The sequence below is a fragment of the Crassostrea angulata genome, chromosome 2, assembly GCF_025612915.1.
Source record: "Crassostrea angulata isolate pt1a10 chromosome 2, ASM2561291v2, whole genome shotgun sequence".
Classification (NCBI taxonomy): Eukaryota; Metazoa; Mollusca; class Bivalvia; order Ostreida; family Ostreidae; genus Magallana; species Magallana angulata.
The window spans coordinates 58,311,626-58,321,903 of record NC_069112.1 but is presented as its reverse complement, the minus strand read 5'-3'; the positions used below and the strand labels follow the sequence as shown (position 1 = coordinate 58,321,903).

Sequence of the window (10,278 nt, the reverse complement as noted above, 5' to 3'; positions counted from 1 at the left end):
TAAGGATAGGGAAGTCAACCGTTTTCAAGATATTTGGGCACTTCCAATTCCTGGGGGTGGGGATGACTCCATGGGTCAGATCTAATAAATCCCATATAATACCTATACTAGTCAATATATAATCCAAAAAACTTTTATAATTATATCTGTCCATTTTCAAGTTATAACAATTTCCAAAAAAGTCCACGTTTTTTCCAATAAGGTTCAATGTTAGACCCCACACCCATTTTACCCCCCCCCCCCCAGAAAAGGGGTTAGCTAACCCCAAATGAGACAAATCAAACCAGGATGCAGATCTAGCTATGCAGGCCTATCATATCCTAGAATTTTATACAATTCTGTTCAGCCCTCTCTGAGCAACACAACGAACTAGATCAGAGTGGGAAAGAAGAAGAATAACAACCAACTGTACAAAAACAATAAGTCTCCAAACTTCGTTTGAGATAATTATATATCTGGAGAATGTGGTAGAATAGATTCTATATGAACATGAGAAAATAAATTTCAAATTTTTATCCAGATATTATGTTTTACAACGATCCCCTTTTATTACAGAAAAATTTTATAGTCGTACCATATATTGAGTACTGCAGTTCTCAAGAAGATCATATCTTTAAACTTAAATCAAACTTTACACCCATTTAGGGCCAAAAATAGTCATGGGGCCACAGTCTAAGCAACTCAAAATGAAAAACATATAAAGATTTTGGGTTTGAGTTTTTCAGAATATTTTACTTTTTTCCCAATGTAATATATGGAATCCTCCAATCCTTAACACAAACATGGCACGATTTTGATAAATTTGAATCTATAAACAATCTGTGGATAATTTCATAAAAGTTGCAGCTTATCTAGGTCATCATATTTTTACAAGACATTTTTAAAGATTTTCTTAACATATTCCTAAATAAAAATTCCATCCACGCCCTTATTGTGGCTCCACCTTACCCTTGGCTTTATAGTTTGAACAAACTTGAACAAACACTACTTGAGGACGTTGTTTTTATTAGGAATTACGAAAATTATTAATCCCACTTTATGGCAAAAAGTGTGATAAATTTCAAGTTTCCGATGAATAGTTCCTGAAAATAAATGTGACATTTTTTGTTACTGACAGACTCACAAGGGTAAAACAATCTATTCCTTTTCCTAAGTAGTGGGGGGTTATAGTTAATGTTTTTTAAATAATATCTCTTTAAATCATTTCTGTATAACATAATATACATCTGATGTACTTGTAATTTCATATCCTTTTGCAGGGTTGTCTCTAACACCCGGGGGGGGGGGGGGGGGGGGAGAGAGAGAATCCCCCCGTCTAAAATGACGTAATTACCCGGCTATTTTGCATTTCAAACACAATCTAGCTATAAGCTAGACCCCCCAGACCCCTTTTACTTTTTTATTTCCTTCTTGTACTACAATTTTAGAGACAACCGTGCTTATGATATTGTTTTATATTATATAAACCTTCAAAATGATGAGCATATCATTCTTTGCTAATCAAGAGTTTACACACTTTTTTTCTTTTTTTCAGTGGACTTGCTGATGTCGAGGTTAAGGGGATTGAGGAATTGATTTTAATTCCTCCTGCACTCCTCAAAGAACTCTTTCCAACCAGTGTGTTCTCCACGAGACTACCACTAACTGGAATTAAAGTGGGGAACAAACTTGTTAGAATGTAAGTTTAAATAATTTTAAGTCATTAATGAAAATTGTTTCAAATTATTAAAAAGAGGAGCATCCCCTAGTGAAATGAAAATATTGTGCGTGGAAAAAGTCCACGCATTACTTACAAAAACATGTAATTGAAGAGACGAAATATTTAGCTAGTTAAAAACAAATTTGAATCAAAATAGTTCCTCTATTCCTATCACCATGCACACTGTGGGGTGTATTTATCATAATACTATTTTACATTAAATTTGCTTCAAGTACATGTGGGTAAATATAGGCTAAATATACCGCCGCTATGATTAGAAACACGTGTACAGATTCGTTCATAAGATTATTTTCCGCTGGTCAGTAGATAGAGAATTCTTAAGAGATGAACTAGGGGAAATGTGTGCATCATTAGGGGAATTGTATTGCTGATATATGATAAGAAACACGGAACCGAGTTAGTGGCTAAGTGTTAAATATAAAATACGATATAAACTGACCACGCCGCGTCGGAGTAAGTGAACGCGTTGTGAGATAAACATATAAGGGTACGGAGGTTGAGGTGACGTAGGTTAGGGCATATAGACGGCGGAGATAGGACTTTTGGATTAGTGGTAAACCGAAGTCTTGTCTGCGTTGTTCTATATTCAGGTAATATCATATTATAAGTTGTTCAGAGGATTTCAATATTTATAATTATTATGTATTATATTGATTTGTTAATTGGTTAAAAATGGGAATTTTTTATCAATTATAAAAATAAAAGGTTAATAATATTTAATAAATGAGTGGTAAACCGAAGTCTTGTCTGCGTTGTTCTATATTCAGAGTTTGGGTAAAGAATTTACACCCCAGAGCGGGTAGGACGCCACTCCCCATAGCGGTGAGCAGTCCAGATTCCTTCGGTTAAACAGCGATTTCAAGATCCCGTTTACCCCAGTAACACTAAGAATTGTCATAATAAGTGGTGAGGAGAATCCGGGGTTTCATCTTCGTCGCTGAAAGAACGGTACAGGCTTCCCCCAGGCCTTTATTAGGGTGCGTTTGCAGGCTTCCCCCAGGCCTGCAGCCCTAGGAATAAAACGATCCCGAGCTAAGGCAGTGTGTTACGGTTAACATTACAATATTTTACATGAATGGCAAATGAATGGCAGAAAACACGTCACAAATTAAACTGACTCCATTCCATAAACTTAAACGTGTGGTGTCCAGACGTTCCGTGGATAACCTAGGTTCAAAGTTATCATTGGATAAATATATACAGCCTGACGATACGGACAACGAAATATTGTTCAATTCAAATACTTTTAAACCGGACTATTGGAATATTTCAACAGAATCTCCTCCAATTTGGTTTGAACTTAAAGTTACGCCTAGACAATTATCGGAGACAGGCGGAGCCAAGTTCAAGTTAGCAGGAAAGGTATTAGGCGAAAAATCCTCCGTCAGCCCCACCGCCTAACATAACGAAAATTCAACTAAAGATAAACTCGGGGAGCACGGTTACGATCACGAGACAGAGCCCAACGGTACTGTAGATCCGTCCAAGACAACACCTTTGAACTTTAAAACTTTTCTGCGTGCGAATCTAGGAAAGGGGCAAATTCGTGGTCGATTTGGAACCTTTTCCGACGACGGTTGGTCGAGTCATTCGCAGCAAGCATATGAGGACGCAGAGGACCAGGACGGGAATACGCGTGCGACAGAAGACCACGTACAGAGTGCGCGTTCGGGAACAGACACAAGACACAATCCGACGATTTTTGGAGGATCAACGATTACATCTGCTTCAGGTAGAAACTTAGGCATGTCTTCAAAAATTAAATTAGACAAATTTAAAGGAGACGGTATACAAGATGTAAATGCATGGTTTGAGAGTTTTTGTCAATGGGCTAAATTTCATGACTTGGCTGACGACAAAGCATTGGATGCCTTTCCATTTTATTTAGAGGGTCATGCGAAAATTTTGTATGAGACAGCAACAGCAAAAATCAAATTCTCTTATGTTTAAACCTTTGTTTTTTGAAAGATTCAAAGAATTGGAATTTTTTTTAGATTTATCTGTGTTACAAATGAAACAAGGCGGAACAGAACCTGTGATCGATTTTTTGTCTAGATTGATCAAAACTGCTTCCATCAAAAATGTTCCTGAGAAAGTTTTGCTTTCCGTTGCTATGAATTGGTTAAAATCAGAAATAAAAGCTTTTGTAGTAACTCAAAATCCTAAAACTATGGAACAATTAAGACAAATTGCTATTTTGGCTGAAAATTCGCAATCAAACCAAGTCACTGCTTTGGAAACTTATGGAAAATTCGTTAACAGAAATCAAAAGCATTAAAGATCAGATGGTAAAAAAGTCTGAAGTCAATCAGATGACCCAAGGTCAGCAATACGCCCAGCCATATATGCCTCAACAGTATTCTAAGTCATGGCAATATGTACAGCAACCACCTGTACAGCGTGCGCCCACATTTGGAGAGAGAGCATCTCAAAGGGTCAGGTTCTATGAACCACATGAGAGGTCAAGACGACCAAATCCTCGATTTACAAGGGCTAGATCACGGTCACCGGTCACTGCGCAAGTCCAAAGTAATAAGTTCAAAACAAGATACCCTCGCATGATAACTCCGCCCCCGTGTGGAAATTGTCTTGGCATGTGCATGGTAAATAGATGCCGTGCCCAAAATACGGTCTGTTATAATTGTAACATAATTGGTCATTTTTCAAGGGCATGCAGAAAAACTTTGGCAATACAAAAGGAATTCGCGCCTGTCTCTAGGAATTTTGGGACAGTTTTAAACAGACAAAATTTTTCAAAATTTCGATTTCAACAACGATGTAATTTGAATCAAAGAGGTAAAAGCAAATTTAAAAATTTTCAAAATTTTCCTAGAAATTTGAATTTGAAATCTCGAGCAAAAGTTAAATTTTATCGTTCTCACAAAAATTTAGATTCTAGAGATGGGCAAGAAACAAATTCTGTTGGTACGTTAATTTCTTTTCAAGAAAAATGTTTGATTCCGCTATTTGTTGAAAATATTCAATTCAAAGCTCTTTTAGACACTGGTTCCACAATTTCAGCAATTAATTCACAAACTTTGAAAAGAATTCAAAAGCGTACTGACACATTTCAAAATTCAGCAATCTCTTTCATAACGGGAGCAGGAGGAACAGCGCATAATGTGAATGGAAAAATTGACTTAAAAATTAAAATTGCAAATCTGAATTTGGTTCAAACTTTTTATGTTATTCAGGATTTGTGTCAGCCTATTATATTAGGTACTGATTTTAAGGAAAAACAAAAGGCATGCATTGATTGGGGCACTAGATCTTTGTATTTACAGGAAGGTTCTACTCATGTTAATCTAATGAACAATGGTCAAGAGGTGGCGAGAATAGTGAAAACAGTCAATATTCCGCCGAATTGTTTTGCTAACATTCCAGTCAAGAGCGAAAACACACCACTAAAGTGTTAACCTTTAGTAGTGATGTTCTAATCATCGATTGTTATTGCATTCTAAGCGCTCGATCATAAAAGGTTTCATTACGATTAAGGTTTCTTTCCCGTTCAACGAGCACATATCATAAGCAGAATATTCTAGACGCGAACTATCTAAACCCTCTAAAGGCCAGGGTCTGAAAATGGCTGACATGTCAGACGAGATCGATATTCTTACTCGGGAAATATAGCACATTCTAGAATTTTGACGTATTTTGGTTTCAAGAAAATTAATGTTGGACTGCATACATGTACAAAGGAAAATCTTTTGAATATAGTTTTTGTATCGCTAGAAATACTAAGTAAATCAAATTAAGAAAGCCTAGTAATCTGTTCATTGTCACTTGTTTCTTTACATTTATTTAGCACTACACTATAAAATTAAACGTTTCCGATTATAATCGATAATTATTTAGTTGCAGGAAACCGATTATCGATTATGAAAATCTCACCGAATCCCATCACTTATCTTTCGTAATATAGTTTTATAAATGCTCTTTATTCAGCGATATATTAGCAACATTACGCATGTAGACAATAAGTGTAGGAAAATTTAAGTTTCTTATTGAAAATTTAACGTAGCTAAGTTCTGGCAATTTATAGTCTGCTTTACAGAATGAATCTTAATCATAATCTGTACTTTATTGTAATCCAAACTCCCATTCCCAACGTTTTACTAAAGAATCAGAACACTTTAATCATTATTAATCCAGAAATCTCAATTCTGTGTATTTTCTTTTTATCAAGAGAAATGCAGATAACTATCTTATAAAACCATCATTAAAAAATTCTTTTATGCACTCCAACCCACATATTAAAATTTAGTATCAACTTCTTTTTCTTTACCCATAACCGGCGACATTGACATAATCTTTCCGACCACTCTCTCCAACTCTCTGGCCAACACTCTTCACTCATTACTGCAATGAACCAAATGTGTCGTTATTATTACATCTTGTGGGCACTGAAATAGAAAAAGACTTTGAATTTCTAACCATTCTAAATTCTGCGTTGGGTAAAATATAGATTTTTCTAACTTGATGAGAAGTCCAAACTCGGATGTATTATTTTAGTTATTTATATAAGTTTGGAACAATTACTCTTTATCGAGAGAGTCTAAATTCTGATGATTCCCCTTAAGCAATACTTAGCGAGGCAATGTTGCTAAGGCAAGATCATCCATCTTTACAGTAATAAAAACATTCCCGTAAAAAATTTCATGATGTACTTCAAATAAATGAAAAATCTCAAATAAAGAAAAAAATCGTAAAATATAGTATCTATAGAATCATGATCACAAACTGACTGAAACCCACTTACTCATGACTTCTGCCTCTGCTACTCATTTCCCGTGCACAATGGTGGAATGGATACAGTGACAGATAGTTTCGAATCAAAGATCTGTAAAAAAAAATTTCAATGAATGTTTCGTTTGAATGGTGTTTTTAAAAATCAATATTCAGACCATTTTTTTACTCCTCTGCATCATGATATCATAATAATTATCAAATTCATGAATTATAACAAAGCATTATATATATTCCCTGCACAGTGTTAATTGAAATTTTCATGATAAGTTCAGATTCTATAAGACTGAACTTTTTTGATTTTTTTGCCCCATTTGTCTTCATAATGCCGTACATGTACAATACTAGCCTTTTCAAACTTGTATTGAAATAAAAATGTACAAGCATCCTCTAATATTTCTAGTTAAGGTCTTCCGTTTCCAACGAAAGACCTTGTACTGATTCTGTTGGAAATTCTTCATTATTATTCTTTTTCTTCTAGACGTTTATTAAAACTGTAATGTATCGCTTGTTTGTCATTAGATTTGATTCACATTTTTAGGGTTTATTGTAAATGTCAATAGCTCACCATAGCACAAAATATTGTGAAATAGCTACTTCCGGTTTTGAGTTATTCCCCTTTGAATATTTTTTAGTGGGTCTCGTGTACCTGCAAAGGCTCCGAGATGATCAGTAGCAAGTAGTTTTAATTTACAAATCCTTAATGTAGACATCTTGAACGTTGTCCTCCTAGTGTTTGATTTACCCACGTCTACTTCTTAAAAAGTTACATCGAAATTTATGTTTCAAAAAATGTGAAATTTTGCTTATATCTTATATCAGCATATATCACTTTTTATACAGGTACTCCCACAGATGTTAACACATTTATAATATTTTAAGATAACGTAGTGTTATAATTGAAATAAGTCTTAATTAACATTTAATTTTCCTAAATATTTCATTTGTTGTTTTTTTTTTGATAAAGGATGTATAATATTTTACAGGCTGTAACAAGTTTACAGAAAACTACCGCAAGTAGTATTGAAAAAGTCCAATCCTTCCGCAAGCGGATTCTTAAATGAATTCAGTCCAGTAAAGGTTCGTTTGCAACACTCCGACATATTCAGATGCGTTTAAAAGGATCAAAAAAAGATAGTATACTGCGTAAGTATCTCAGTGAAGAATAATTTATAATCTTAATAATTCACACTAATGACTATTAATAATGTACATTGATTTTTATGAAATAGGTAAATTTAAGTAATATTGATAATCGTATTTAAAGATGAATTGGAGGAACTTGAGAAAGAGGGATTGAGGTTGTTGATGAAATGCGGGAAAGTTAATAGAGACGCCTTCCTGGAATCTTCCCCGTCTACTTTGAGGTCTCTTGACAAGAATACCAACGTGGGCATTTCAGTCGAGGAATATGAGAATTCATTCAAGTCTATGGAAAAGGTGGACGTGAAACTGTTAATGAAGGTTTTGCCGAGCCATCCGCAGCACGATGAAATTGTTGATTTGTTTAAGTTATGATTTTGGAGGATTGTATTTGATTATCGAGCATAATTACCGATCAGAATTGTCATGATATATTTATGTAGTACGTGAAGTTTTTGTTTACCAATTATGAATACGTTGATTGTATTGTGGAAAGTGTTTCAGATCCTCATTATATTTAGGAAGCAAGTGTATTAGTTATGTAAAAGGCGTAAAAATCAAAACGTGTATATATACTATAAATTATATTCATATGTTTATTGTTTTGATAATGTTGCAAAGTTAAGTACTTATTGTGTAGTAAAGTGTTTAAATGAATTTAAAAATCAAGGGCATATAAGATATAAATCGTTGAATTGATCACCCAGAAGTGCACATTGTTTATATACTTACTTTAACTTAATCGTATATTGATAATGAATCTAAACAAGATAATTAAATAAGAGTATAAAATGACAACAGTCAACGTTGTGTGATAGATTGTAAATATAGTGTGCGTATTTACCTTAGTCTCAAAAGGACGTCCACATTCTTAAGAGTTATCTCTCTTTGTCGTCGAAAGGTATATTCTTTGTAACTTGCCTGTAAATCTTCATAGGCCTTGGGATATAGTGAAAATTGTCGGGTACATTCCTTAGAAGAAACAAATTACAATATTTTGAACCATGTAAAGTTATCTACTGTATTCTATGCTTCTGTTTTAAAAAGTCACAATTCATTCGTAGACTATAGAATTTTCCAAAATTTTGTAAAATCAATTTAGAGCATATGTACATTCTATATTTTGTTGATGTTATCTATGTTTATTATATTTGATGTAAAACTGATTTAATGAATAAATCTAAAAAAAAAAAATACCACAAGGCTCTTTTCGAAATTTATTGTGTTATTAAACCAGCAAACTTAATGTAAGTCATTCTCCAGTACTCTCAAACGATTTGTCGTTGAGTAAATCTATCTTTCCAAAACGGGAATATACGAAAGTGAAAGCATGAGTATATCCTGTTATATATAATTTACCGAGGTGTAGTAAGTATGGAGTCCTCTACATCAATCTCTGTCTTCTTCTTGTTGAGGAGGAGGTAATTTTCATCATACACCGGTCCCGATGTCGAGCCACTAAAGGTACTTGTAGCGTATTTAAAAAAAATGAAATATTTATTCAAAGATATATTTACTCAAATGATAAATATTTTTATCATTGATACTCTTTAAGTAAAATATGAACAAAGAGTAAAGATATCCTAACCTAGTAAAATATGAACAAAAAGTACAGAATTTTCGTCATGGGCTCTCAATTTTTTTTTGAATTGACGTCCGTTTGATCGTGTTAAAATTTCCGCTAAATGAAATTTATATAAATAAAATATTTACCCTGCGAAGACAATAAAACTAGTCAAACTGTTTTTGAATACATCTGATTGGAAAGACAGCTACGGACGCTTGGGCTACAAGAACGACAGGTTTTTGCATTTGTGTGCATATTTAAAGCTACGGATATGTGGCCTTCCTTTTTGCAGATGAAACAAGTGTTGTTTGAAGGGAAGTCGAGCCCCGGTTGTTTTCCTTTGTAGGGCAATCAGGCGAATAGTGACCTGGTTCTCCACAGGTGTAGCATGAGCCGGGTTTTTTCCCCTGCGTTGTTTTTGGCTGTGTAATTTTGTTCATTTCGTCCAGTTTGTTTAAGATCAAGCTAGTATGTTTTCCTATTTCGTCACTCATCAAATGGAGACTGTTGAGATTTCCTTCCTGGGTCGTGGTAATGATCCCAAAGTCGTCCTTACTGATCATGAATTGTTAGCAGCCATCTCCAAGTTGACTGGGTCCTGGGTCTCTGTCACTAGTGATGGATCGTAATAGCCAATTCCACTAGTCATAGGATCTTGGCTATCGAGGAAGTTTTTAGAAGTCATGATTTGCAATGTGCACAAGGCCCTGTTTTATAGACCTCGGGCGGTGATTTCCAGGTGTAGAAACACCCCCCCCCCCCCTTTAGCTGTTTTTTTTTTCCAGTTTAATTTTCACGCGAGGGGAAAAAACAATGTCACGCGCTAAGTTTGACCTTGGTTTCTGTTGAAAACTGTTTTTTTTAGTTTCTCACGTGCCCCAGAAGGTATTGATGGGGCGAGAAATATTGGTATATAATAAGCTGCTTTTTTAATATTTTTTATAATTTTATCAAGCCCAAAAAAATTAATGATGAGCGACTTATTGAGTCTTACCTTTGAGGGTTATCAATTAGTAACAAAATGGAATGCAGATATGAACGAGGAAAAACAGAGAAAAATATTGAGGGTGTTAGCTTTGGCTCGGAACATCACCAGTTTGAA

The 10,278-nt window shown here is 34.6% G+C and overlaps 1 pseudogene; it reads left to right on the top strand.

The window, feature by feature from the left end:
* Positions 1-2,817: 2,817 nt before the first annotated feature.
* On the top strand, positions 2,818-4,459 carry LOC128174568 (uncharacterized; annotated as a pseudogene).
* The last annotated feature ends 5,819 nt before the right edge of the window (positions 4,460-10,278 follow it).